Source organism: Quercus suber, unplaced genomic scaffold, assembly GCF_002906115.3.
Source record: "Quercus suber isolate HL8 unplaced genomic scaffold, Cork oak 2.0 scaffold_102, whole genome shotgun sequence".
NCBI classification, from domain to species: domain Eukaryota; kingdom Viridiplantae; phylum Streptophyta; class Magnoliopsida; order Fagales; family Fagaceae; genus Quercus; species Quercus suber.
In genome coordinates, this window is record NW_027069567.1 from 777,517 (window position 1) to 805,490 (window position 27,974).

General features: G+C 33.4%; 1 long non-coding RNA gene across 1 annotated transcript; it reads left to right on the plus strand.

Annotated features, from left to right (window-relative positions):
- Nucleotides 1-4,721: 4,721 nt before the first annotated feature.
- LOC136068172 (uncharacterized) lies at nucleotides 4,722-8,350 on the plus strand. The gene is made up of 4 exons (XR_010629571.1): nucleotides 4,722-5,038; nucleotides 5,249-5,312; nucleotides 8,102-8,155; nucleotides 8,332-8,350. It is a non-coding gene; the product is annotated as an uncharacterized LOC136068172 (long non-coding RNA).
- Nucleotides 8,351-27,974: the final 19,624 nt, after the last annotated feature.

Consider the following 27,974-nt stretch of genomic DNA (forward strand, 5'->3'; position numbering starts at 1 on the left):
CGATCACGTGGTAGAAGACTAAACACCTCAAGCTAGCAAATAGCAATCGACACGTAGCATGCATATGCTTGGCTCTAGTTTAAACTTTACAAAAAGAAAGTCAGATGAACTGTTTAATTGATTGTAGGCTTATAGACGGAGGTTTTATGCCGTAAAGATACCAATGTATACCCTACTAGAAATGTTATTAATTTCCAATATGCCGAAAGTTTTCCTTATCAACTTGACTATTCTCAAACTTATCATCTTTTTCTTGAATTATACTTTACTGGCAATTGCTTAGCACTTTCTTTCCATTTCCCAATGAAAAGTTAGTTTCCAATTCCAACTATATCACCTTGATTAATTATTCACGAACTTAACTATCATCACCTTGCAACTTGCTAATTTATTTTTTCTTTCTTTTCTTTTCTTTTCCCCTTTTCTCCCAATCGAACCTTTCTAGAATACAGAGTTTATAACAAGATGAACTTTCCAATAATGTTTGTCATTACTCATTATGTTCACATTTGATTAGAAAATAATTAATGAAAAAAATGAATGGTCGGTTGAAGTGGGGCCTTTGAGATTGATGGTGTCTGAGAAAGTGAGAGAATAGTCAAAAAATGCATGCATGTCACTTGTTAAAATTTCGTACATACTGTGAATACCTCGTACATGCTCTAGCTGTTGACTTTTCCATCAAAATTTCTCATTTTTCTATATATATATATATATATATATACACACGCAAGTGCCGTACGTTTTTTCCATGTAATTTGCTGAACATTTTCTTACCAATCCGATTGTGTCCTAATCAACCCTAATACTCTGCAATGTGTCTTTTAAGTTCACACTTGAGCACAAATAATCCAAATGAAGAGTCATTTAATTTTGTGTAAGCCCCCGCAGCTGGCTCCAGCTCCTTACCAACAACCTGGCGCTTCGCCGGAACACACCACAAGTAAGTCCAACAACCAGTTGGCTTCTCGCTGCTGCACATTAGCAAAAAATAAATAAATAAAAGACTGAATAGCCAACTTCATGCAAATTTGTCAATCGGTTTCCTTTATCCTTCATTCGGTATTAAATAACTCTTCCTCACGTGTAGATTTTAAACTCTTTTTTAACAGGTAAAGCTCAACACATAAGATTTTTAATGACATATAGTGTAGATCTAGAACACAAGACATGATATAATACTATGTTAAATTATTAATTATTTCAAAAGTTTAAATTATTAGGAGATAATAAATTTAATCATTTAACCACATAATTCTATTACTCACTAATCATATGTTATAACTGTAGCCTAAGTTTCTATCACACAACTTCTCTTTTGATAGGATTAAAAATATATGATCTCCAAATTAGCGCCTTGTCACAACTTATTTCTAAGTCCAAAAAAAAAAAAAAAAAAGACTTTTTATTCTTTATTTTTTATCCTAACATCAATTCATATCTAAGGACCACTTTGTTAAAAGCACGTTGCTACGTTAAAGTCCAAAGTCATTGGGCTTGTTTGAATAGTATCGATTAGCTTTCTATTTCTAACACCTCTCAAATCTTCTTCTATATATCAAGTGACAATACCACTATCATGACCGCATCTTCAAGACCACAACAGAGCATTCACATCAGCTCATCTAAATTTTCTGTCTATTTTACATGAAAAAACCTCATCTTTCTATTTTACACTACCACTTTTACAAAACACCCACATCAGTTCATTTATTTTACAAGATATTTCAATAAAATATTCACTCTACACAATTTTTTTTATTATTTCCCTCAACCACCTCTACCTATATACGCGCCCTCTCTCTCTCTCTTTTGAACAGATCAACTCTCTCTCTCTCTCTCTTTTCTTCTTTCTCTCATTCCTTCTCTCTTTTCTTCCTTCTATCACCGGCCAATCCAGATTGTTTCATTCCTTCTCTCTTTTCTTCCTTCTCTCACTAGCCGATCCAGATCGTTCCACGCTCCACGCTCCGATCAAGTGATACCCACGAGCTCCGGCGACCTAGAACCTTTCTTCACCGGTCGATCCACGCTCCACAAGCACCGATCCATGCTCCACACTTCACCGGCCTACCCACGAGCTCCAATCAAGCGAGACCCACGAGCTCCGGCGACCCAGATCCTTTCTTCACCGGCCGATCCATGCTCCACAAGCACCGATCCACGCTCCATGCTTCACCGTCCGACCAACGAGCTCCAGCAACCAATCCAAGGACCCATCTTCGTCGACCTTCACATTCTCATCCGATGGTAAAACCCACAAAAATGACAACAACAGCAGCATTTATGTCAAGGCGCTGAGCTCCAATTCCCAGACGACATCGTCGTCGTCCGTGACGATGCCGATGTCGTTTATGACTTGTTCGATAGTGGGGAAGAGGTTCTACAACGAGGTGAAGGCGAGAATGTTTTTGCGTTAGATAGTTTATGACTGGTTCGATAGTTTCAATGTATTTGTTATTTGAGTGGAATGTTTTTGTGGGTCTTTTTGGATTTGGTTTAGCTCAAATGGGTTGCCTTCAAAAGTTGTGTTTGCATTAGATTTATGGGACTTATTACTGTCTAGATTTGTATAAATATTTGAGCTTTCTTTCTGTGTTTGTGTGTGGGTTAATTTTCAGTTGATTTGGCGCGCTGGATGTTGTAATGGTTGGGGAAGAGAGGTAGGAGATGAGAGTCCGTTAGAGAGGAGAGAGAAAAAACCATTAAAAAATTAAATACAAGAGCTACAGTGCCCGTGTAAATTTACACGAGTACTGTAACTCGTGGATAATTTTAGAAGATTTTGCAAGAGTTTAAACAGACTGATGTTGGCTATTTTTGAACAAAAATGTGTAAATTTGAGCATTTTTTCTATTATACATACTTATACATGAGCTGATGTGATTGCTCTAAGCATTACGAAGAGTCCAGTCACAAAAATTTTTACCATCGAAAAACCAAATAACTAAATATGATGCTTTGGAACTTAAATATTGATAAAAGAGAAGATGAAAAGATTTAGAGAGAGGTTAGATGAGTTGATAATTTGTCACAAAGGTGACATGTTTCTCTTCCATTTTAAAAGACAGTAGTTTATCTTTTGTTGTTTGTTTTAGTTTATTTAAACTTTAATTAAAATTAATTTCAAATCTTAAGATTTACGTTGTTTTTTTTTCATCAGGTCAGGTTCATGGGTTGGCCCTGTTTAGCATTAAATGATATGTTTGATACTGACAACTATGCCTAAAACATTATAATCCATAATAAATTTCTCTTCTCATCATTCATCAATGGCCGATGTTTTTCATACTAAAATACTAACTCATCACTTAAGATTCACTAACCATTGGAAAAATTCCTAGCAGTAGCTTGAGCTTCTATCACATAGCTTTTCCTTTTGGGAGGATTAAAAATACATGATCCTCAAAGTGCCATGTCACAAATTATTTTTAAGCAATAATTTTTGTTTTTCATAACATCATTTGATAACAACATTTATGCTATATATCTAAAGACTACTTTATTTTTTTTCTCTCTCTAAATTTGTTATGTTAAAGTCCAACATCATTTTGGTATACATTACTGTTAGTTTCTTTAAGACCTTCTCCTCTCTCTCTCTCTGTGTTAAAATACTTAGTATTCCAAAAAAAAAAAAAAAAAGGGTCCAACATCATTTGGTTTGTTTGAATAGTGTCAATTGAGCTTTCTATTTCTATGACTTCTTAATTTTTCTATCAACTTATTATCTAATCTTTCTCTCAATCTTTTACGGTTGATTTGGACGGGAGAAAAAGTTGAAGGATTGAAAAATAAGGAAGAAAAATTAAATTAGAGTTTCTATCATTTAGTTGGAAATTTGGGTGGATGGAAAATGATGGGTATCCTCCAAAATTAGAAGAAAAATGGGGAGGAAAATGTGTGACAGATTCAAAAGACATTGTTACCCCTATTACCTCAATAATTTAAACTATAATAAGCATACTAGAAATTTAATTTCAATTCTTCCACTCTCCCATCCTTTCTATCAAATCTATATATATATAATAATAGATGAAGCAGAGAGAAACTCAAATAGAATTCCAAATTAGAGTTTCAATTTTGTGTCATGTGTCATTCCAATTGTTCAATTAGAATTTGAAATTGGAGTCCAATTTTACTATACACGTGTACAAAGAAAATAATCAAAAGAATATAATATGATTTGGGGTTGTTTTCAAGAGAACCATTACTTTGATTCATTGTTTTTATTTATTTTTACGTAAGTTCATTGTTCTCTTGGTTCAAACTTCAAAGTGCCTAGGGAACTATAACAAGAAGCTGAATATGGAAACACTACAAAAAACGCGGTTTTTAGCCGCGTTTTGTAGCTGCGTTTTTGTAAAATGCGGCTACAGGATGGAGTTTCAGCCGGGTTTTTAAAAAACGCGGCTCCAGGCTAGACTTCGAGCCGCGTTTTTGGAAAACGCGGCTCCAGGTTAGCCTTTGAGATGCGTTTACTAAACCCGGCTACAGCCCTCCCTGGAGCCGTGTTTTTTCAGGGTGAAGCTGCGTTTTTTGTTTTTTGTTTTTTTTTTTCTTTTTCAAGTATGTCTGGAGCTGCGTTTTCCAAACGCAGCTCAGGTAATGGTTAGAGCTGCGTTTAACCATTAAACGCGGCTTCAACATTAAGTATAATAAAAATTAAAAAAAAATAAAAATAAAAACACAACTCCACAGAAGAAAAAAATACCCTAACCTCTCGATCGACCTCAAAAAAACCTCTCAGACTACTCAATCTCAACTCCATCCACCTTCCTCTGATTCCCCTTCCTTCAACTCGATCCCCCTTCCTCCGATTCCCCTTCCTCTGAACTCGATCCCCCTTCCTCCGATTCCCCTTCCTCTCAACTCGATCTCAAACTCCTTCCCTCTCTTCTACCCTCTCCGAATCGCCGTCATCCTTCCGGTCTTCCCTTCGCTCTCCATCCCCTTCTCATGGATCGGTAACACACACACACACACACTCTCTCTCCAACTCGCAATCTCACTGAAGACACTGTCGCAAGGCCGATTACGAGTAAGTTTTTAAAATTTTTTGATTTGCTTTGTGTTTTAGGGTCCCCATTTTTCATTTAAGGTTTAGATTTTAGGTTTACGGTTTCGATTTTCGATCTAGGGTTTCGATTTTGGGTTTAAATGTTCAATTTTCCCAATTAATTTCGTTCTAGATTTGGATTCAAAAATTAGGGCTAAGGAATCTCTCTGATTCTCTCTGATTTTGTTGCAGGCTTGTTGGAGGAGCCGGTGATATCAAGCTTACTAAAGATGACAACAGTCTTTTGAAAGAAATGGTGACTTCTCTCTATCTCTCTCTGTCTCTCTCTCGCTCTGTTTGATTGACCTAGTACCCATCTGATCTGCCAGACTCGCATTATGGTATCAAGTAAAGCTTTAAATGTAAAATTTTAGATTTTTTTTTTTGGGGTGGGGGGGGGCGATCTAAAGCTTTGAAAGTTCTTTAGGGAAGTTGTGTAATTTAATTTATTACGACTTTTAACTATTTGTTCTTTGATTGCTTTAACACCTCAACACCTCATTTTAGTCCTTAATTGTGTTCAGGGCGTCAGTTAGGGTTTGTAGAGAGAAAAGAAATAGTGAGCAAGAATTCTGGGCTAGCCACTCTCTTTAAATTGTGTAATTTGGAAACCATAGAAGTAGAGGAACATAGTTGGTTTTGGGACATACTGGTGATAAACTCCAAATAGTATATGGGTTCATTGATAAACTAGTAAATGAATTAAACACTTGGATTAACATCAGACAGAGAGCTGCATTAAACAAAACAAATATCATGATTTGTAGCTCTCCAACCTCTGGTGGATTGACGTAAGAGAGGAGTAGCCTTTCTAATGGAAATTGGAGCCTTGCAAGGGGTGTAGCCTACTGATGTTGGAAACACTATACTGATATTTGATGCTTATACTGTTATACACTTGGGAATATAAAAAGGAGAGTTACAATTGAGTAGATTTGAGGGGAAGAGAATTGTAACTGATAATAATGGGAGGGTATAAAAGCCAAGCAGTTGACCATTAATCATTAATAATAATTATTATTATTATTATTAATCATTTTTACTAAAACTTAAATTTATTTATTCTTAATACCTTCTCTTAATAGTGTAATATGGTTACAAAGTTTTATGTTATTCGTATAAGGTGACCATTAATTTAATGAAAATTAATCAGTTCCTTTTCTTGTAAAATTAATCAATTCAATTATATGATATTTATAGTTTCAATTATATGATTTTTTTTTTATCAAAAAAATTATATGATATTTATAGATTATAGATGAATAATTTTAAACTTTTAATAGTTACTTTTTATTTATTTATTTTAATAGTTGCCTAGTTTAGGCTTTAGGGAACGGCTTTTTTTTTTTTCTTTCCTTTTTTTGAATAAATCCATTTTTTATTTATTTATTTCTTATTTGGGTAATTAGTGGTGGGGTGGGCATGTAAGCGCGAGTACATGTATGGTTTCTGAATCCCTAAGCTTTGAAATGGAGAAACCAACAAACTTGCTTACTCGCCCTCTCCGCTCACTTCTACGATCTGATGCTCCTCTTTAATCCTCCTCTTCTTACTGTAAATTCTCTCACTCCCTCTCAATTTGTCTCATTTTTTAGTCCCAATTATTACACCCATTAATTAAAAAAATAATTTTAATTTTTTCTTATATTCTCTCTGTGTGTTATTACTTATTTGCTCTGTTCTTAACTGTTTGCTTGTTTAATTTTTTAAATTTAAAAAAAAAAAAAAAAAAACTAATTCTGGGTTTTTCTGGGTTCATTTTAATTTCTTGTAAGTTTTAGTTTTTGCATGTAGTTTTTAGAATTTTTGTTCAAATTAATGTTCAGTAGTTGTGGTATCATGGTCTGCAAATTGGTCCCATGTGGGATTTTGAATGAAAGTTTACATTTTTAAGTGTTATTTGTCTTTGAGAGGTGGAAATTTTGCATTTTGCTTATTTGGGTATCCTTACTTCTCTGCTAATTTTTCAAATTCTCATATTTTTAGTGTAGTCACATGTTGCTTTGAGTAGAATTGTGTTTGAAAGTTTTCATTTTTTTGAGTCATTGTTGTTTTGTAACTGGTTCACTTGTCTGAATTCTTGGTTGGTTTTTAATTTCTTCAAATTAGATTTGTTTATAATTGGAGTTTTTGTTCACATTAATTCTCAGTAGTCATATGTGGGATTTTGAATGAAATTTCACATTTTTTGAGTGTTATATGCGTCTGAGAGGTGGGAATTTTGCATTTTCCTTACCTGTGTATCCCTTTTTCTCTTCCAATTTTTCAAATTCTCATCTTGTTATTGCAATCACATGTTGCTTTGTGTAGAATTTTGATTGAAAGTTTCCTTCTTCTTTTTTGTTTTGTTATTGTTGTATTGAGTCTAGTTTACATGTCTGTGTATTCTTCATTTCTTTGTTGTCTTTTAATTTGCTATGCTGCATCACCAGTTTTGGACTTGCACACACATTTATCATTGTTTGCTTACTTTCTCTAAGCATTGATGATCCAACTAACATATTTAAGACTATAAATAAGCATTTCAATTTTCAATGGTTGTTCCAGTATAGGAATTTTAACAATCATGATTCGCCATCTTTGAGAATTCTCTTAATGCATGATAATGATATATAGAGAAAGGTTGTTGAGTTTGGGCAAATATAAATTAGTTATATGTGAAAAATATTCAAGGCTTCAATAATAAATAAATTAAATAAAACAAAGCAATATGTAAATTAAATTACACAACTTCCCTTAAAACTTATCAAAATGACATTTAATTTCCTCTTTGAGATTCATACAAATGCCACAGATAACTCCATATTTAACTTTTTAAACAAAATATTCTGTTTTTTAAATGATTCCTACTTACTTCTCTCTTGAACTTTGTATAAATACGCATAGCCTGTGTTACTCGCATTGCAATGCAACATTTTTTTTTCTTTTTCTTTTAATATTTTAGTCTTAATTAAGGTCTATGAAATTGAACTGTTTAGGGTTCCTAAAAAAAAAATGAAAATTGTATTTACTATTAAGTGTTATCCTTTTACATTTTTTTAACAGTGATGCTTGCGATCCAGATATAGAGAAGGAGGAGAAAATAGACCCCTGCCACTGGTAAGTTTTTCTTTTTTTCTTTTAATTTGGTTTGATTGATTTTTATTTACGTATTTGGGTAACATTAGGTTTTGATTTGATTTTTTGAAATTTGGGGTTATATATGATTTTGGTTTGGAGTAACAAAGGCAATTCTGATTTGTACCCTTCTGATTTTGTCGGTGAAATTGAACAAGCTGGCTCTGGATTAGCTTTCTGGGTTTGATACCAGAAAACGGTGCCGTTGGTTGCATTGGCCAATTACATTGGTCGTACGCAAACCTAATATAGGTATGTATCAATATTCTTATCTTTTGGAACTTATCTTTACAAAATTATAAATTTCATTTCTATTAACTAGTAGTTAAAAAATTTGTGGGATTTCATCAGTGTTTGCTTGTTCGTCTTTTTTTTTTCCTGAGAAGACAGTGAAGTAGTTGATTGTATAGCTAAGTGAACATTTATGCTTATGGAGCAAATTCGATACTTTTTAAAAGTTTTTTCCGTAGTACTTAACTTGCTTGGTTGATTCACAAGTTGTTCATGATAGGGAAAACCATACCCTTACGCTATATATGGTTGGGTTGAAAAAGAGAGGATGTAAAATGAGAGAAAGGAATAGGGAAAGGAAAATGTGATTCTTCATTCTCTGGTTGTGTTGAAAAATGAGAGAATGAAAATTGAACGAAAGAAGAGGGAGAGAAAATAATGCCATTCTTCATTATTTGTTGGACTGAATAGGAAAAGGAAAAAAAGTGGGTTGGATGGAGTTTTCCACTTGAACCTACCATTTTTTTTTTCTCTTATAAAGAAAAAGAGGAAAGAAAATAAAATTGCTAAAAAAAAAAAGGTATAAAATTACCCTTAATTTTTCATCATTATACTTTCAAGAACATGAGTATAATAGTAATTTACACTCTATCAGTTTCTATAATTCTGTTTTCTTTTCATCCTATCAAAGCAATATACCATCAATATTTTGATTTTCCATTATTATTGCACTATAGTAAGATTTTTCATTTTCTATTTTTTTGGGTCTATTCATCAAATTTATAGTGAATCTACCATAAATGTGAGAGGAGTACCATTTCACTCTATTCCAGGTGTACCTAAGAATTTTCCCTCTCTTACACACTATCCACGTATGGTTGTAACATGCTTTTATAATTTCTAGATAAGATATTACTAGTCACAAAATCATCCCTAAACTTAATTACCGATGAATGTAGAATACCTAATTCCCAAGGTGGAGTTTCACTCATCAATTAACAAAATATCTTTAATGAGTTACTACACAAATTAATGCTACTATAATTTCATATCAGTGCAAGCCTTGAATACAAATCTTCTGTTTCACTTTAACCTTATAATTTAGTGGCATAGTCTAATCTCCCTTATGAGAAAAACTTTGATTTGTTACACCACTAGAAAATAGGGTTTAAAATATAGTTTTTTCCTAATATTTATTTGATATAAGAAAACATGAAAAATATGTCTCAAAATTAAAGTTTGGATTTTGGGTTTTGATTTCAGGCTGTCTAGGTTACTTTCCTGAGAATAAGGTTGGTAATTTGCTATAAAAATAAGTACATGCATTTCAAGATATACCCTATGATTATATGAATTTATGACCTTATCCATGCATGCCTATGTTCCATGATGTCAAAATTGAGGGGGGGGGTATAATTTTGAACAGATAGGAAGTTTCGATAAAAATGTCAAACATTTTTTCTCTCAAGTCTTTGTTTGGTCGATGAGAACCAATTGCATAAAAAATTAGTAAATTAGATTCAACGGTGTGATCATCATTGTTAAATAGAAAATTTTATCTAACCTTTTCAAATTCCAACTACCTAACTACCGAAGATACATAATTTTGGGTTCTAACTACCAATGATACATAATTTTTGGGTTAATCAGGTCAAAAGCAACATGAATTTATTACAAGCAGTTTGGTTCTAGATAGGCCCCAAAACCTATCAACCCCCAAAAAAACCTTGCCTGGAAAACGATTTTTACTTGCTATTGAGGCATTTCCGAAAAGCATATACTGAAAAGATATAAATTTTTTATTATTGAAGCCAACATAGTAATTTTAATATTGAATAAGAGAGCTATCGAAATGAAGATTGGTCTCATCCTTAAAATGGTTTCCAATGTTGATTTCCATTTTTAATTCCACCACTATAAGTGCCCTTGCTCTTAATGTCTTGACTCTTGAGCATTTTAATACGTCATATTTAGAGAAAATTGCATTTTAAAGTGTACAACTTAGGGGGTGTTACAAATTAAATGTTACAGTTTCAAAAGCAATAAATAAAACCTTGAAGTTACAAACTTACAATGCCTAATAAATGAAACCCTCAATTTTATTACACCTCAAATGCAATATTTTTCTACTTAAATGGACTAAGGTTTAATTTGTTACTACTTTTTTTTTTAATTATTAATTTATTACTTTTGAAACTATAAGATTAAATTTGTTACTTTTTAAAAGTTAAGGGCTTAATTTGTCATTACCAAAACCTTATAATTTAGTGGCATAGTCTAATCTCCCTTATGAGAAAAACTTTGATTTGTTACACCACTAGAAAATAGGGTTTAAAATATAGTTTTTTTTTTTCCTATTATATTTATTTGACATAAGAAAACATGAAAAATATGTCTCAAAATTAAAGTTTGGATTTTGGGTTTTGATTTCAGGCTGTCTAGGTTACTTTCCTAAGAATAAGGTTGGTAATTTGCTATAAAAATAAGTACATGCATTTCAAGATATACCCTATGATTATATGAATTTATGGCCTTATCCATTCATGCCTATGTTCCATGATGTCAAAATTGAGGGGGGGCTGTATTTGGAAGAGAACTAGAATTGTGAAAGTTATAGCAGTCATTTAGGTGAATTAGGCGTTTGTGTAAGGAAGAGAGAAGGTATGGCTAAGGTAAGAGAATGGGATTTGCGTGTAATTTTGGAGGTTTGAAGAAGAAGAAGAAGAATAAGAGGATGAAATAGCAATGAATTTGCACTATGACTTGCCGTGGTGTGCTTAGGAAATAAGAAGAGGGATGGGGGAGTTTTGTTTATTTGTGGCTTTGGTTTGTTGCCACTCTTAGACGGCCTTGTGTACTTTGTGACACAATCAAGGATTCAAGGCTAGCTAGTGACTTTTTTCTTCTTTCACACTTGCATAGTTTTCATTATTTTACCTAAGCTAGAAAGCTATTAAACATTTGTTAATCATGCCTTTTTGTATTAATAGACCCCTGCATGGTGATGATTTTCTAGAAACCCATTATTCTCTACCATTATTATACAACAAAATCATTTGGTGGAATAAAAGAGAACATGAAATTTGATATAAAAAAATGACAACATCGTTGCTTCTAACTTTATCCTTTTATTTTTATTTATTTATTGTTGCAAGTTGCAAGGACTTTGGATGTGTCACTTTGGTTTGTATAAGCTAGAATAAAGTTATTATACAAGACCAAATGTTACAATTTGGTAATACATTAGAGTGTTGTATTATTAACAATGGCATTACAATTTACAGGAGTGAATGGTGGAGAGGGAATTCCAAATTTCCAAGTGATCTCAATTTCAGGCAAAATAAGGGGGAATTTCTTAGTAATAGCAAACGATTTTGTGTCAAAGTCTTGAATGTGAACAATTAAGAATGAAAAAAATGAAATGAGTCGGAATTTGAACATACATATTCACTAGAGCAATCATCAAGTGCTTGAAAATTGATATGATGCCCAAGTTTTTCATAGTTACATTATGGCATTTGAGACGAACCTACAAGAATTCTATTTTGAATTTGGAAATTGGGTATGGGGCTAAAATTGACTATACAAATATTCATCCTAGTCAGTTTGGCAATTTGGGTTGGATAAGTAATTGTTAAAAACTGCAATTATTATTCATTGAATATGACTTAGACATGAAAATTCTATGAAATCAAAGAGTTCGGCCTTTCTTGACTCTGCTTAGTTTAAGCCTGAAGATCTCATTACACAGTCATACTTGCATGCTTATCCTAACCTGCGGGTCTGGGACTTGAAAAACTAGATTTAGCTTAATTAATAAGCTCCAATTTTGTCAAAGCTTGTGGAATTTCTATCATCTGTTATAGGATAAGCCTCAAGAAGCTGACTTTACCATAGATTCTTTGCAAGCCCAATTCAACTAGGCCTTCCTATGGACCCATTCGGTGAACTGGTTATGAAATTGGTCCAATTAATTGTTTACAGGCCCGTTGGGTAGGGCTAGTTACAATATTCCTGTGATGGGCCTAACTTTTTTTTGGAAGAACCTTTAGGCCTTGTAAAATAACCTTGGATCAAATACAGTGGAATTAGAAAGAGTACCAAGGAATGGAAGCCAATATAGACCATTGGTACAACATACTACGTAATCTTATTATATAATACAACACTAGCCTCACCGCAGGAGCGATGAGACTTTTTTTTTTATTTTTTGGTTGGTTTAGTGTTATAATTTTTTTTTAAATTTTTAATTTTTTGGATAAGTTTTTTCATAAATTAGTAGGAGTCATATTTTATAGGCATTTTAAGTAGAGTTTTAGATATATTTTTACCGGAATGTTCTTAATTTTTTTCCTTGTTAAATGTAAAGTTTAGAGGTATTTATGGATCACATAAAAATCTAGTCCAATTATTATTTTTTTTTTCAATTTTGAATTTGTTTTGAAGATATGGGCCTAGTGGCTTTTTTTTTTTTTTTTTTTGTTTGGTCTAGTCTCATAATTTTCCATTCATCTCAATTTTTAAAAGTATTTTTTTTTTTCAATTTTGAATAAGTATTTTTTTTTTTACACATGGATTAATAGGAGAGTGTCCTATTTTGTAGGCATTTTAAGTGGAGTTGGAGATATATTTTTACCTAGTTGTCTCCAAGTTTTTTTCTTCTTAAATGTGGGGTTATGGGTATTTTTTGAACCAATAAAAGTCCAGTTCAAAAAAGAGATTCTCTTATAGACAGTATAGATAGATAATCATAGGTGAAACAAAAGAAAAAAATTGAAAATTGATAATCAAATGTTAACTTTTCCACTTTATATTCCAACTCTCTCTCCCCCAAAACAAATTAAATAGACCCTTTTCCTCTTCTTTGTTTTGTTGCTAGGACTTCGGATGTGCCACTTTGGCTTGTATAACCTAGAATAAAGTTGTTTTATTGTAATATTAACAATGGTATTGCAAGAGTGAGTGATTGAGAGGGAATTCCAAGTGACCTCAATTTCAGAGGATGGCAAAATAAGGTGGAATTCCTTAGTAATAGCAACCGGTTNTTGTTTCAAAGTATTAAATGGTGAATAAGTAAGAATGACAAAATGAATTTAGTGGGATCTGAACATATGTATTCACTAGAACAATCAACAAATACTTGAAGCTCGATGTCATGTTTTTCTTAGTTAGGTACTTACATTATCGCATTGAGAGTTGAGACGATCCTGCAAGAATTCTATTTTGAATTTGTAAAATTGGGTATGGGGCTAAAATTGACTATACAAATATTCATCATAATCAGTTAGGCAAATTGGGTTGGATAAGTACTTGTAAAAAAACTGCAGTTATCATTCATTGAATATGACTAGATGTGAAAGTTCTATGAAATCAAGGAGTTTGGCCTTTTTTTTGACTTTGTTTAATGCAAGCCTAAAAATCTCATTATATAGTCATACTTGCACGCCTATCCTAATCTGGGACTTGAAAAACTAGACTTAGCTTAATTAATAGAAGCTCCAATTTTGTTAAAGCTTGTGGAATTTCTATCATCTATTATAGGATAAGCCCCAAGAAGCTGACTTTACCATAGTTTCTTTTCAAGCCCAATTTAGCTAGACTCTCCTATGGACCCATTCGGTGAACTGGCTATGAAATTGGTCCAATTATTTGGTTACAGGCCCGTTGGGTAGGACTAGTTACAACATTCCTGTGATGGGCCTGCCTTTTTTTGGAAGAACCTTAAGACTTGTAAAATAACCTTGGATCAAATTCAGTGGAATTAGAAGAGTTCAATGGAGGGCAATATAGATCATTGGGCCAACAAAATATATTAACTTGGTGGGCTACTTGACCCACAGTAGGCCACCAAGATTGGATAAAAACAATCTTATGTTTTAAGGCCAGTTGCGGGTTTGAATTCTTGAATCAGCATCTCAAATAAATAAATAAATAAAAATAAAACGAGAATTTTAAACATTGGTACAACATGGTTTTTTCCTACCTAATAACATTTCTCCTCCTTTTTTATTTTATATTTATTTATGTGGGATCTTAAAAAAAAAAAAAAAAAAGAATTCTCTTGGGGAGGGTGTTACACAAGTGAAATTTTTTGTTCGTTCCATACATGGGCTTATCAGGCTTTTTTTTTTTTTTTTTTTTTTTTTAAAAAAAAAAATTACTTTTTTATTTATGTATTAGGAAAACATAGATGAATGAGATTTTTTGGATTAATGATATTCTTGTGTACGCTTTATTTTATTTTTATTTTTTATTTTTACATTTATTTTATTTTTACTTCCACTTTCATATTTTAAGTATCGACTTTTTTTTTCTCGCTATTTAAAATGTGTATATTTTTACATCAATTGTAATTGTTTGTATAAAATAAATGATGTAAGAGAATATTTTCCATAAATTAGGGCTTTCCAGTTTCCATCCTTCATTATAGTCATATTTTAGATGTTAACCCACTCAAAACAAGTACCCAACCGCAAGCACATTGTTGTCAACCAAGTACCAACCGCAATAACTGCCAACCCAAATCAAACCACCACACCAAGCCACCTTTACAATTTATTCACATAATTCTAGCCTTCAAAACCACTAAATCCATTATCCACCACTAACCTTAGAGCATCAGCATCATGGAGCTAGAAGAAAATTTGACTTTTAGTATCTAAAAAAGTCATTTTTATTTATTTTAACTCATTGTTTCACAACTCAGCCTGCATCAATGCTTTTATTTTTCACAACACAGTTAAACACTATTCGTTTATTTATTTATTTTTTCTCTCTTCTTCTTCTCCCTCCCTTCAACCCACACCCACCAAACCCATGACACAAAATCAACCAGCACCACCACGGCACCACCATCACAACCATCAAACCCACATCCATATTAAACACAAACCCATATGAATATACACCAAGTAAAAACCCAGATTGGACCACGCAACCCACTGCACAATCTCTAGCCACAACCCACCACATGACTTTCAACCCAAAATTCGATCTCAACTTGCCATTGTTGCTGCTATTGCCCATGAATAGCAAACCCACCTCTTTCATCTGTCTGAGGGAGAGCAGACTCACAGGGAAGAGAGAGAGGGGTAAGAGATAGAGAAGAGAGAATTAAGAAAGACAAAAAAGAGAGAATCTGGGTGAGGAAGAAGAAAATAGAAAAGGGAGAGAGAGAGAGAGAGAGAGAGAGAGAGAGAGAGAGAGAGAGAGTAAAGTAAGAATCAAATACTAATATTTGTTAGGCAAAAATGCAAAACTGACTCTCTAACTTTCAGCCTTTTTCATTTCAGTCCTCTAACTTTCAGTTTTGTCATTTCAGTCATCTAATTTTCAATTGTTGTCAATTCAGTACTCTATTAGATCTCAATTATCTACTGCCGTTAAGTGAGCCAAAACGACGTCATTTTGGCTCTTTTTTTTTTTTTTTTTTTGGTAATTAAAAAAAATTAAGAAAACTGTAATTTAATTTAAATTTTTTTTTTCGCTGGACTCTCTCCAGCTTTCTCATTCTCTATCTCTCTGTCTCACAGTGCCGTGGTGCAAGGCCTCACTGCTGCTGGCCAGCCTCCACCCATAATCTCTTTGCCACCGCCGGCCTCCACCTCTCCATCTCTCTCTCTTCGTCACTCACTCCACCAAAATTTGAAACCCAAAGTCTCATACCCCCTTTCCACCAAAATCTAAAAGAAGAAGGAAAATAATCTCACACCCTCTCCCCCATAATCTCAAACCCAAACTTCATACCCAAAATCCCATGATCATCTCCTTCACAATCTAGGTAGTACTGACCACAGCCCTAAACTGAGAATTTTAGGTGAAGAAGGGAGAGTCCGTCTGGGTCGACAGCGGCAAGAAGAGCGAGAAGAAAGAGAGAGAGAAAACAAACCAGGAAGAGCGGGCATGGCACAAGAGACGACGGGTTTGGGCGTTTTCTTGACCTCGGTGAGGCACATGCGGCAGTTTCCGGTGATGGAGAGGCGACTGTGGTAGCAGAATCGAGGGATATCGACGCTGGCGATTTCGCAAGCTTGAAGGATCGTCGTGCCCTTTGGGACTTTCACGGAGAACCCATCAACGAACACTTCGATCGCGTCTTTCGGGTTGGGGAAATGGACTCGGGCTCCAGCCACAGGGGACCGGGGCGACGGAGGAGGGGGATTTGGAGTCAGGTCCGGTTAGTTTTGGATTTAGAGGGTCGATTCAGAGGGTCTTTCTAAATATTTTTTTTAGAGGCCGGATTGGAGGTTATGGGTGGAGGTCGGTGGCGGCGGTAAAGCCTTGCACCACGGCACTGCGAGAGAGAGAGAGATAGAGAATGAGAAAGCCAGAGTGTCCGACAAGAGAGAAAATGAGTTTTTTTAATAACAGTTTTCTTAATTTTTTTTAATTAAAAAAAAAAGAAAAAAAAGGAAAAGCCCAAACTTAACCATAGTAAGTAACTTAAATCTAACGGAGTATCGAATTGACAACAATTGAAAGTTAGAGGACTGAAATGACAAAACTGAAAGTTAGAAGATTGAAATGAAAAAAACTGAAAGTTAAAGAGTCAGTTTTGTATTTTTGCCTATTTGTTATAACTTTGAGCTATAGTAAACTGTCATTTCATTGGCAGTTTATTATAGCTCATTTGCCAAAAAATTTAAAGATAGCACCATTTGGAGCATTTTTGTTGTCGGGGTGAGTAGTTAAAAATAGCAATATAATAATTTGGCACCACTAATGTTAATGCTTTTATATATAATTAAAAAAAAAAAAAGCCTTACATCGCTATAAGCAATTATCAATTAAAAAAGAAATAATTACAATTATTCAGCCAAAACTAAAAGGTATTTGTAACATGCATCTTGAATTTAAATTTTTTGTAATTAACACCTTATATAGTTCGATGTTACTATAATTATTTTTGCAATGTTTACCTCAACGTCTAAATTACCGTCAAAGCTAATAGTTTGCAACATCAACCATAAACTACGAGATCTTTTTTTTAGGTTTTAGGTTATGTAGGCTAACCCTTGTGTCAAAAACAGGTTTAATGACGGATATATTCAAGTAGTTTGGTTATGTATTAAGTCAAGTTAAGAAACATAGTCTTTTTAGTGTTGCTTTAAAAGAAATCGTGAGTATTTCATAGGTCTCTTTGTATCTTCATACTTGTTCATAAACTCAGTCCTGGACCCTTGGTATATTAGGAATATCTATGTCCAAGGAGGCCATTTTTTATTTTTATTTATTTATTTTTTATTTTTATAATTCAAGTCTCACTGCAAGGGAATTTTTCAAGAGAGACTTATTTGCAGAAATGCTTAGGTCTACTTTCAAACCAAAATTTGAGGGCCATGTCAAATCCAATGCCGATGAAATTTCAATATATTGTTCTTGCGGAAAAGAGCTCTGTGTTGATTATAGTTGTTGCTTGAAGTTCCTCTCCATTTGCTAGGATGCTAAGAACCATGTAATTATTGAAATCCACATTAGTGTGATGAATATGTTTGTTTGCTATGATCCAAGAATTGTGTTCTTGATATTTTTGTAGCCTTTAGCATTTGTTCTAGAGAAGATTGTTTAAGCCTATTATTCTATAGTGGAAGATTTTTACTGGTGGATTTTCCCTTCTCATTGGAGTGTTTTTCATGTAAAAATTTAGTGTCTTGGTAGCGGACTGATGCTGGATTTTTCTGTTTGTGTTGGTTATTGTGTCTACTTAATTCATTTGAAGTGCCCATTAAATTTACACAAAGAGAGAAAAATGAATAATTTTGTTGTACAAACTAAAAACTTTTTGCTGAAAGTATAGAAAAAAAAAGTTAAAAGCTAGCTGAATAATATAATAGGACCTATGAATAGTGTCAAAAAGTGTAATGTGACTTTTAAATAGTTAAAAAAAAAAAAAAATTCAAATCAGCTGAAACTTGCTTCACATCAATCCTAAATGGGCTTGAAATGCAAAAAAAAAAAAAAACTATACCTAAGATATAATCACCGCTTTGAGGGCCTTCCCTCCCATGATCACTGTCATTAGGGTGGTTACTTTTGTAATCTCCTCTTGCCATATCTAATAGTTAACAAGCTCTAAAGCCTCTAATATCAGATATGGCATAGCAGAAAGCATGAAAGTACTGGATCTCATTTTGGCTAGACTCAACCTCTTGAATCTATCATAAATAAAGAAAAAGTCAATTTTATTGAAGGAAAATTATTATTTTGTTTTAAAGATTGCAAATCTAGCTATTGAAAGGACCTGGAAAGTTCATTTTTCAAGTAAAAATATTTTAAAACATATCCTAATTGATCTTATTAAGGAAAATTTCCTAATTGATAGGATGGATAAAATGATAAAACTCTAATTTAACAAGGAAAACCTTAAAAAAAAAAAAACCTAAAATAAAGGAAATAAAATCTTAATTCCAATAATTACATGAAATAATTAAAAGAAAATAACAAACGATAATAAATAAGTCCCATATTCTTTCCTACACTCCCACACCCTCATTGAACAGTGCATCACAATTATATTTAAGATAAAAGTTAACAAATGTTCTAAGGATATTAATTTAACAATTAATTTTAAAAAATTTTTACGGGAAAAAAAAAGAAAGTGATTTTTTAATAGCTTTTGTATTTCCAACAAAATAATATTAAAATTTTTCCTAAAATAGTCAATTAATAAATGCCTTAAGAGTATTGTGAAGATGACTCTACAATTAAAATATCCCATTTGCAAATTGATCCTACTTTTGTCTTTCTTTTTCTTCCAATTGATCCTATTTTTGTCTTTCTTCTTCTTCCAATTGATCCTACTTTTGTCTTTAGTGCAACTCCATTGTTGTCAAATGTCAATTGGGTTTCAAAAAGCCTAGACAATCTAAATTGAATCTCTTGTAATAGTAGGTTAAACAAGATATGTTTAACCTATTGAATGGTCAAACATAAAAAAAAAAAAAAATGTGATCCTATCAATTTTGATGAGATGGTATTGATAGCTTCTCCAATAGTATTCATTGTAAAATACTAATTTAACCAGCTGTTACCACATCATGATCTATGTAGTATCACTATCACCTACAAACTTTTGGCATTATTAGTAGACAATACAATATTCATATAGCCAATGCGGTGTTAGTATTTTTTGTTTTAGAGTCAAGATAAACCATCACACAAATGTGTAAATGCATATACACGAATATAAATATTAATATTTTGATAAAAAAGTAGGTTATAATTTATAAATATATTATATATAAAATTAACAACTTTCACATATGTATATTCGCAAGATAATTTACTAAGGTAACTTATCATATTTTAAACTTCAATACTATACAAAAGTTGTCCAGTTTGATATTAAACATGTACAAAAAAGACAAATTAGAGAAAACAAAAACTACATTGTCTCTATAATTACTAGACCAATTGGCAAATTCTATTGGTTTTTAAGAGAGCATCATTGGACTAATTCAAATATTTGGGGGGCCAACTTCTATTTTTATAGCTAAATATTTAAAGTTTTTAATACTTATACATGATATAAAATAATGTTTTAAAATTTTGGGGAGGCCGCAGCCCCCCAAGCCTTGTTATAGCTCCGCCCTTGCATATAATGTTATCAAGTAGTAATTATTTGGACGTGAGTTCCATTTAGTTTAACCAATAAATCTCTTGTTGTCAAGCAAAAGATCTAGGGCCAAAAATTAATTGGTATTTTAACTTGAAAAGAAAAGGCAATAATCATAGAGCGAATGACATAAACTAAAAAATTCTATTTTATTTTTAAAAAAATAAAAAAAAATTGATATTAGGCCAGGGTGCCTCTATTTATATAAATAACTTTGTATTGGCCCTGGGCTCCTGCGCCCTAGGATTCCTGACAGAGACATGTTTTTGTGAATTACAAGCAGACCACTAAATCCATTTAAATTTTGATTTAATACTTCCTGAGTATTGGCTAATGGCTACGACTTCTTGGTACGTAGTTGGTATTCCTGTCTCTTTTACAACAGCACAATCTTTCTTTTTTATATATGAGGTTCAATAATAATATCATCAATGAAAGTCAATTTGTTCAGAGCAATTAGGCCAAGTCGAGAGAAGGTGACATCTTTCCGGACATTACCACCAGAGATCAGTTTTGATTAAATCAATTTCTACTAATAGGAAATAACCTGAAGAACACACTATCATCATCTTTCATTCTTTTCAATAGCATTCTCTTAAAGCTTAAGGATGCATTTGGTCGGCAGGATGAAAAAGAGGAAAGATAGTAAATAAAGAGAGGATGGAAAAGTGAATGAATTGAAGAGATTTTATTTGCTGTCATTTTGTTTGGTTGGGAGGGTGGAAAAGTGAAGGATGAAAAACTTTTTTTGTTTAGTTGAAAGAAAAAATAGAAGGATAGAAAATAGAGTTGGTATAAATTTATCATCATGTCTTTGTTAGTAAAACAAACGTAACACATTATATTTTTATTAAAAAATTATGCATGTATAACCCTAAGGAATTGGGTTAGTGGTTTCTAAGATATCACAAGATCCTGAGTTTGAAACCTTATACACCCGAGGGAATAGAAGCTAAAAAATTTTAAGAAACCGAAACTGTTACTAATAATTGAAAAAAAAAAAAAACCAAAAGGTCCAAAACTGAGATAAGAAGAAACTGATGAGCAAAAGAAAAAAAAAAAAATAATAATGAGATAATAAAAGGAAGGAAGAAACAATGAGAGTATGAGACAACCTAATGAAAAAGACAAAAAAATGTAAAGAAGACATAAACGTTGAATGTTGGTGTTGGTGGGGTAGTTTTTGTTTGAAAATAAGTGACCTTGTTATCCTTTGTGTTTTCTCCCCAATTTGGGGGAGATTTGGTCGCTCTAGGAAAATAGTAGAGCCCTACCAATTTTCTCTCCCCCTCCTTTTCTTAACCAAACATCACTCCAATCCATTTTCTCTCCTATTTTTACTATTTATTTTTTACTATGCTCTCTAAAATCATTCCAACCAAACAGACCCTAAAAGATAGTGCTTAATAAGTATTTTGCAACTTTGGACTAATAATATAAAAAGAATAAGGTTTACACTACATGTGTTAAGAGTTTTATAATTGAATTGACACTTTTTCATGAACAAAGTGTTTGGGGGTCTATGAAGAGAAAGAGTTCGAGCTGTAAAATTAATAGCATATTCTAATATATATAAGGTATATGCTATATGTGACATGACTTTCAACTGGCCTTCCCTGAAAAACCCAAAAATTCATGTTTTTTTATTAAAAGAAAGCAGGGTTCATCTAGTTACAAAGCATGTATTTTTTTTTTATTTTTTTTTTATTATAAAATATTCATTGGGCCTTGTTGGTATAGGAAATTGTTTGGCGACTTCACTATTTTTTTTTTTTGAGAGAGACTTCACCATTATTATACACTAGTTAATCTATAATATTTAAAACGAAAGTTGCATTTAAAGAAAACTGAAAACAACCAGAGTAAGAAAACGTGTTTTGTTAAATATTTTAAAGAGTTAGGAAGAGAAAACTGGATGGCTATAAAGACCAGCTGAAGCAGAACCTATAGAAAACAGAAATCTGACTAGGTACATTGCGTTTGGTGGCTGAGATGCCTGTATTTTAGAATTAGATTTATATGCTGCTTCTTGTTACTTTTCTATGTATGAGCACGGGGCGTAGGTATGATTTTTTATTTAAGGGGAATTACTTATTCATATGTTAGTCATAAGTTATGACTCATAACTCATAAATATATTATATATAAAATGATCAATGAAATTAAATAATATTTCTAAACTAAAATCAGTGTATAGAAATGAGTAATTTGCTATAAACATGAACCAAATAAAGCATCTCTTATAAAAGTTATGTTCAATGTTGATCTTTCATAGAATAAAACTTATTCATTATCAATTCTATAGGATTTCCTATTTAAATCTTCAAATAAATAAATCTCAATTGCAACTATGGAAAACAGGAATCAGACTAGGTACATTGCGTTTGGTGGCGGAGATGCCTGTATTTTAGTATTAGATTTATATGCTTCTTGTTACTTTCCCATGTATGAGCACGGGAACGTAGGCAGGATTTTTTATTTATTTAAGGGGAATTACTTATTCATATGTTAGTCATAACTTATGCATATATTATATACAAAATAATCAATGAAATTAAATAATATTTCTAAACTCAAATCAGTGTACAAAAATGAGTAATTTGCTATAAACAAGAACAAAAAAAAAAAAGCATCTCCTATAAAAGTTTTGTTCAATGTTGATGTTTCATAGAATAAAATTTATTCATCATCAATTATAGGATTTCCTATTTAAATATTCAAATAAATAAATCTCAATTGCAACCTAAATTTTCTTCTAGAAAAAGATAAAATTAAAAAAAAAAAATCAATGGTAGCACCTTATCAAGCACCTAAATCCAAAAGTAAAAGATAATATCAGTTAGAGAGAAAAAAGAAAAGAAGAGATATTAAGAAAAAAAAAAAAAAAAAATCAAATTTGTGGGCGTATAAAACCTCATGGGTTCAGGTAGTGCACCGGGCACAATGCACTTCCAAATTGAACATTGATTACATACTACTTTTGAATTCTTATTATAAAATATTAAAAAGGATGGACACATGGCAACTAGACATTGATTAGGTTTTGTTAAAAGCGTTTGTTTTATTTGAGTGGACTGTTCAATGTACATAAAAACTAATAGTGGAGTGTTGTATTGTATCATTGCGAGATTTCAAAGGGGGCAATGGGTTCCATGAATTTCTTTTTTTTTTTTTTTGGGGGGTGGTGGGGGGGAGCCCAGCTTATTTTTGTAGAAGTGCAGTTTATTTTTATATACTACTATAAGGGGCCTCAATAGTTTTAGGGGGCCATGGCCCCCCTTAATGCTATACGTGCCTCTGCCCTTATATAAGCACGATTGTTCTAAGAAAATTGACTTTAGCTTTACTAGGTATGCATGGATTGAGTTGGGTTGGGTTGAGGGTGTTTTTTCAACACAATCAAACCCATCACAGGAGTCTAACCAAACTCACATGAATTGGGTTGGACCCATGGGTTGGAAATATTTTTTTTTAAATTACTATTATTAATATTAAATTGAGAATTAGAACAACATCATCATAAATAAGAGAAAATTTTTTACCAAATAATCCTGAGCATAATACCAAACCAAATCGATCTCTCAACAACCAACCCAATCGTGATATATAACCCTTAATCAGTTTACAATCTCCTCAGTTTAGATTCCTCACCACAATTCCTCAATTCTTTCATTCTACTTCTCTCTTAGTCTCTTGATCTCTCTCACTCTCTCGATCTATCTATAGCCAACACCTCTAGTTTGAAATTGTAAGCTCAGAAATGTGTTGAAAATATAAGAGCAATTTAGACCCCCAATTAAAGTTACGGCTCGATAGTTTTTACACTAATTTAATACAAAGTGCGGAATAGTGTACATGCGAGCGGATAAGCAAATAAGCTACTCTAATCCATAAACTAAGCAACACAGCAGTATAATGGAATATAAAAGAGTAGGGAAGAAAGATGCAAACACAGAAAACACCAAGACGTGTTTTCGAAGAGGAAACTGAAGAACTCGGCGAAAAACCTCTTCGCCGCCCTCCAAACGGAAATCGATCCACTAGACAATCAGTTGGGATACATGGGTTAGCAAGAGACCTTCCAAGCCTAATCTACCTGATGCACCTAAGCCCTCCAAGCTCCTACTCCAACAAGGCTTCTCGGAACCGTGTCTTGTCTAGCTCTCCGGATCCCGCAACAAGCTCCATGTTGCATCTGCCATTCCAGGCTTCTTCCAATACTTCCCAGTAGCACCAAAACATCACTCAACACACTCAAAGGGTGAGGTAAGTATTTAGGCTATCAACCTCTCAATGGTATGGAAATGGAGAGGGAAGAGTTGAGGAAATACCACAAGCAAGTGTATAGAGAAAGGTGGGGATGGCAATCTCTAATTCCCAATGTGTTTGGCTAGGGTTTTCTCTCTGAAGCATTTCTCAACATTTGTGGGTAATGAGTGTATATATAGGATAGGTACAAAAAGTGTGAGTCAATCAGTACAGGCTGGCAGAACAGAATGTCTCGCGGGTGTCTCGTGGGAAGGCCTTACCCACGCGATACTCGCAAGACACAGCTGTCTCCACCTGGCTTGACTCTTCGCATTCCAACATGTGCAAGGGACATGTTTCACTTCGCGGGAAGTTAAGTCGCAACATACCTGCGAGAATCCTTCAGCCTCCAAATGCTTGAGTCTTCACACACTCTCTCTATCACACAACCCTTACAATAAATCCCACAATAAATATAGGGTATGAACAATTGAAAGTGATTACAATCAAATTTGGAATGGAATAAAAGCCAACAAAATACATAGTTGCAAATAACAACTTTACAGAAATCTTTAGATCTTCAAACCTCCATCATTGTCAATCTACAATTCTCCTCCATCACACCATTGTTGATCTGTAATTATCTCTCAAAGGTTTGATTTTTAGTCATTTTCTCTCTTTAATTCTTTGTTTCAGTCTCTTGCAAGTTTAGATCTTTTATCATCTCTCTCTATTTTTGTTTGTGTTCGTTGGATTTGTGAGCTACTGGTGTTTGGGTTTGTAGATCTTTTTTTTAGTATAGATTTTTTCTTTTTAGATTTATGAAATTTGTACCAAGTTTCGTCTTTGATCTCTATCTTTTAGTCAAGGTTGAATTTGACTGCTGTCCATACAAACCTGATCTAAATTGACTCGTAGTTTTTCGTGGTTAGGGGCGGGTCCACTGTCTTGCCACCCGATAGGATCGAGTCGGTTCTAGGTTGAGCCTAAACCCGGATTGACCCAACCTATGGACACCTCTACCTTGGACTTAAAAAAGAGAAAACAACCCGACATCTTTGATAAATCCTCATTTTCCTAACTAGAAGATTTGTGGAGGAGTTTTCCTTTTGTGTGACCTACCTTAGTGGGAAGATGGTGATTTACCATATGTGGGTCTCTTTTAAATGGGTTGTAAGGTTGAATTTAGTCAACCATGTGTTGGCTTTATTTTGTGCCAAATTTGTTTATATTTCATGTATTTAAGTGGGAATCATGTAAGGGTTGTGTGTGAGAGAGTGTGAAGAATTCAAGTGTGTGTGCATATAAGAGGATTCTCACAACTGGATCTCATGAGTGACTCACGACTGTTGACTTGCCAAAATGCCACACATGTGATGCATGCAGGAAGCTGAAGAGTCACGACAGCTAGAGCACTATAGGACAAAAAAAGGATAGTCGGGCCAGTTAGTTATTTCGTGACTAGAACTCGCGACTCATCCCAGTTGCGAGTTAGTCGCCAAAACACTCTGTTTTGTAGAAAAAATGACTTTTCACATTCCTCACGTACTTTACTATAAATATCCTTATACCCATGAAATGTAGAGAGTTTTCAAAGAGAATTTTGAGAGAGAAACTCTAGAGAACAACAAGATTGACTCATCCACAATCTTATACTTTTGATTCTTAAATTCCTCTACTATCACCCTCTCCATTGACATACCCTTGAGAGGTTCATTAGCCAAATCCTTATCTCACCATACCCATATCTGTGAGGAGGTAATTTGGTGCTTGGGAAGCAGTTCAGAGATGACCAATTCATTTGGTTGATGTAATGGGCTTATTGCGAGATCCAGAAAATTAAAGAAGACACGGTTAGACTTAACTTTATTGAAGCAAGAAGCTTGAAGGGCTTAGGTACATTAGGTAGATTAGGTTTGGAGGGTCTATTGCTATTTGTGTATTCTAACTTTATTCTTTAGTGGACCATTTTACAGCTTGGAGGGTGGTAGAGAGGTTTTTTGCCGAGTTCTTCGGTTTACTCTTCGATAACACGTGCTAGTGTTATCTTTGTATTTGCATCTCTCTAACCCTTACTCTTTACCTTTAATTACTATTGTGTTGTGATTAATTGTGGTTTAGAGTAGTTAGTTTGTTTGGGTATTGCTTGTACTTATCATTCCGCACATTTATTGTTTGAGTATAAGCTTGTGTTGGTAATTTTGAAATTAGCGGTCTAAACTTTCACTAGTATTTTATACACCAAGTGAGCTTTCATAGGTTCTAAACCGTGTTCCAAAAAGCAATATGAATTTGTTTTCAGGAAAATGGTAGAGGTCTCCAAGACTCCTTTTTCCCAACATTGAAAAGAATTCATAAGCTTGGATGTGACAAGATTAGGGCTTATCTAGGAGAGATTTCTTAGAAAAGAATTTTAAATCAAGCTTTTAAATTATTGTCTTGTCTTTAATTTCCTTTAAATTCAAGCTTTTACATTATGTCTTGTTTTTAAATTCCTTTAAATTCAACCTTTTACATTATGTCTTACCTATCGTCTTTTCTTTAAATTCCTTTCACCCTTAAATTCTTTAAATTCTTGCTTTATCTTCGATTCCTTTTCTCATGTGCAATAGGGTTTAAGGGTGCTAGTTCTCTAGCTAGCACAATAAATCCTAGATTACCATATAGTAAAAAAACTTGGGTAAACAAACCTCTAAAATGTGTTTTTCAAGAGATAAAAATGGTTTCGATGGCCATCCATTTTCTTAAAATTAAACATTTTTCAAAAAGAAGTTTTCCTCTTATTACATTAAAAGCCTTCCAAAGGGGAATTTTCTAAATCATTTTCTCAAAACCTTTCTGTGGGGACAAGGCCCAAAACGGTATATTGGGCCTTGGGCCCTATCCGAGGACGTTGGCATGTCCGAGAAGAGACAAATAGTTGAGAAATTCCAGCTCAGCACCTCACGAATAAGAAAGGGGAAGAAGGCGGTTTGAGAAGGGATACCTCCTCGGCCATGACAAACATTGCTCCGGTACGTGTTCCAGCGACGAAAAGGATCTCAATGGAGGCACTAGTGTCAGAAGCATGTCTCATAAACACACAAGAAGGAAGGAAATCCAAAAATATCAAAGTAAATCCAAAAATATCTAAGGAAAAGGCGCCACCTCCACATTAAATGCATTGCAGTTATTTTTCTGGCCGCATTTATGTGGAGAAGACCCCTGAACAGTGTTTTCTTGGCCACCGCGACTTATAGAGAGGCAGAAGGGGTGTTTGATGGGACGGATACTTGAGTAGTGGCTTGGACGGTTGACAAATGGAGGGCCAAGATCATTAGGAAGGAGATATATAATGTGAGAAACCCCTGAAGAAAGGGGGATCGACAATTCAAGAAAGAAATACTGTAGCAGTCTAGAACCAGACTTGTAATCAATTCTTGAAAGCAATATATTAGAATCAGTCTCCTCGGATTTGGCCGAAGACGTTTGTTCTTTAATAAACGTCTATTATCTTTTCTTTTTATCACTAAAATCTATTAACTTGTTTTGTAATTCACTAAAGCCTAGTTCTTCAATCCGTTCTCTACAAATTTATTGCTTTGAGCTATTTGGACTTGAGTTACTCCTTTTGGGCCAAGAGCTAAAATTGGGTCCATACACTTTCTTTTCTTCAAAATGATTTTCAACCTAAAAAGTTTGGGCATCTTCTTTTTAAAAATATGGAAT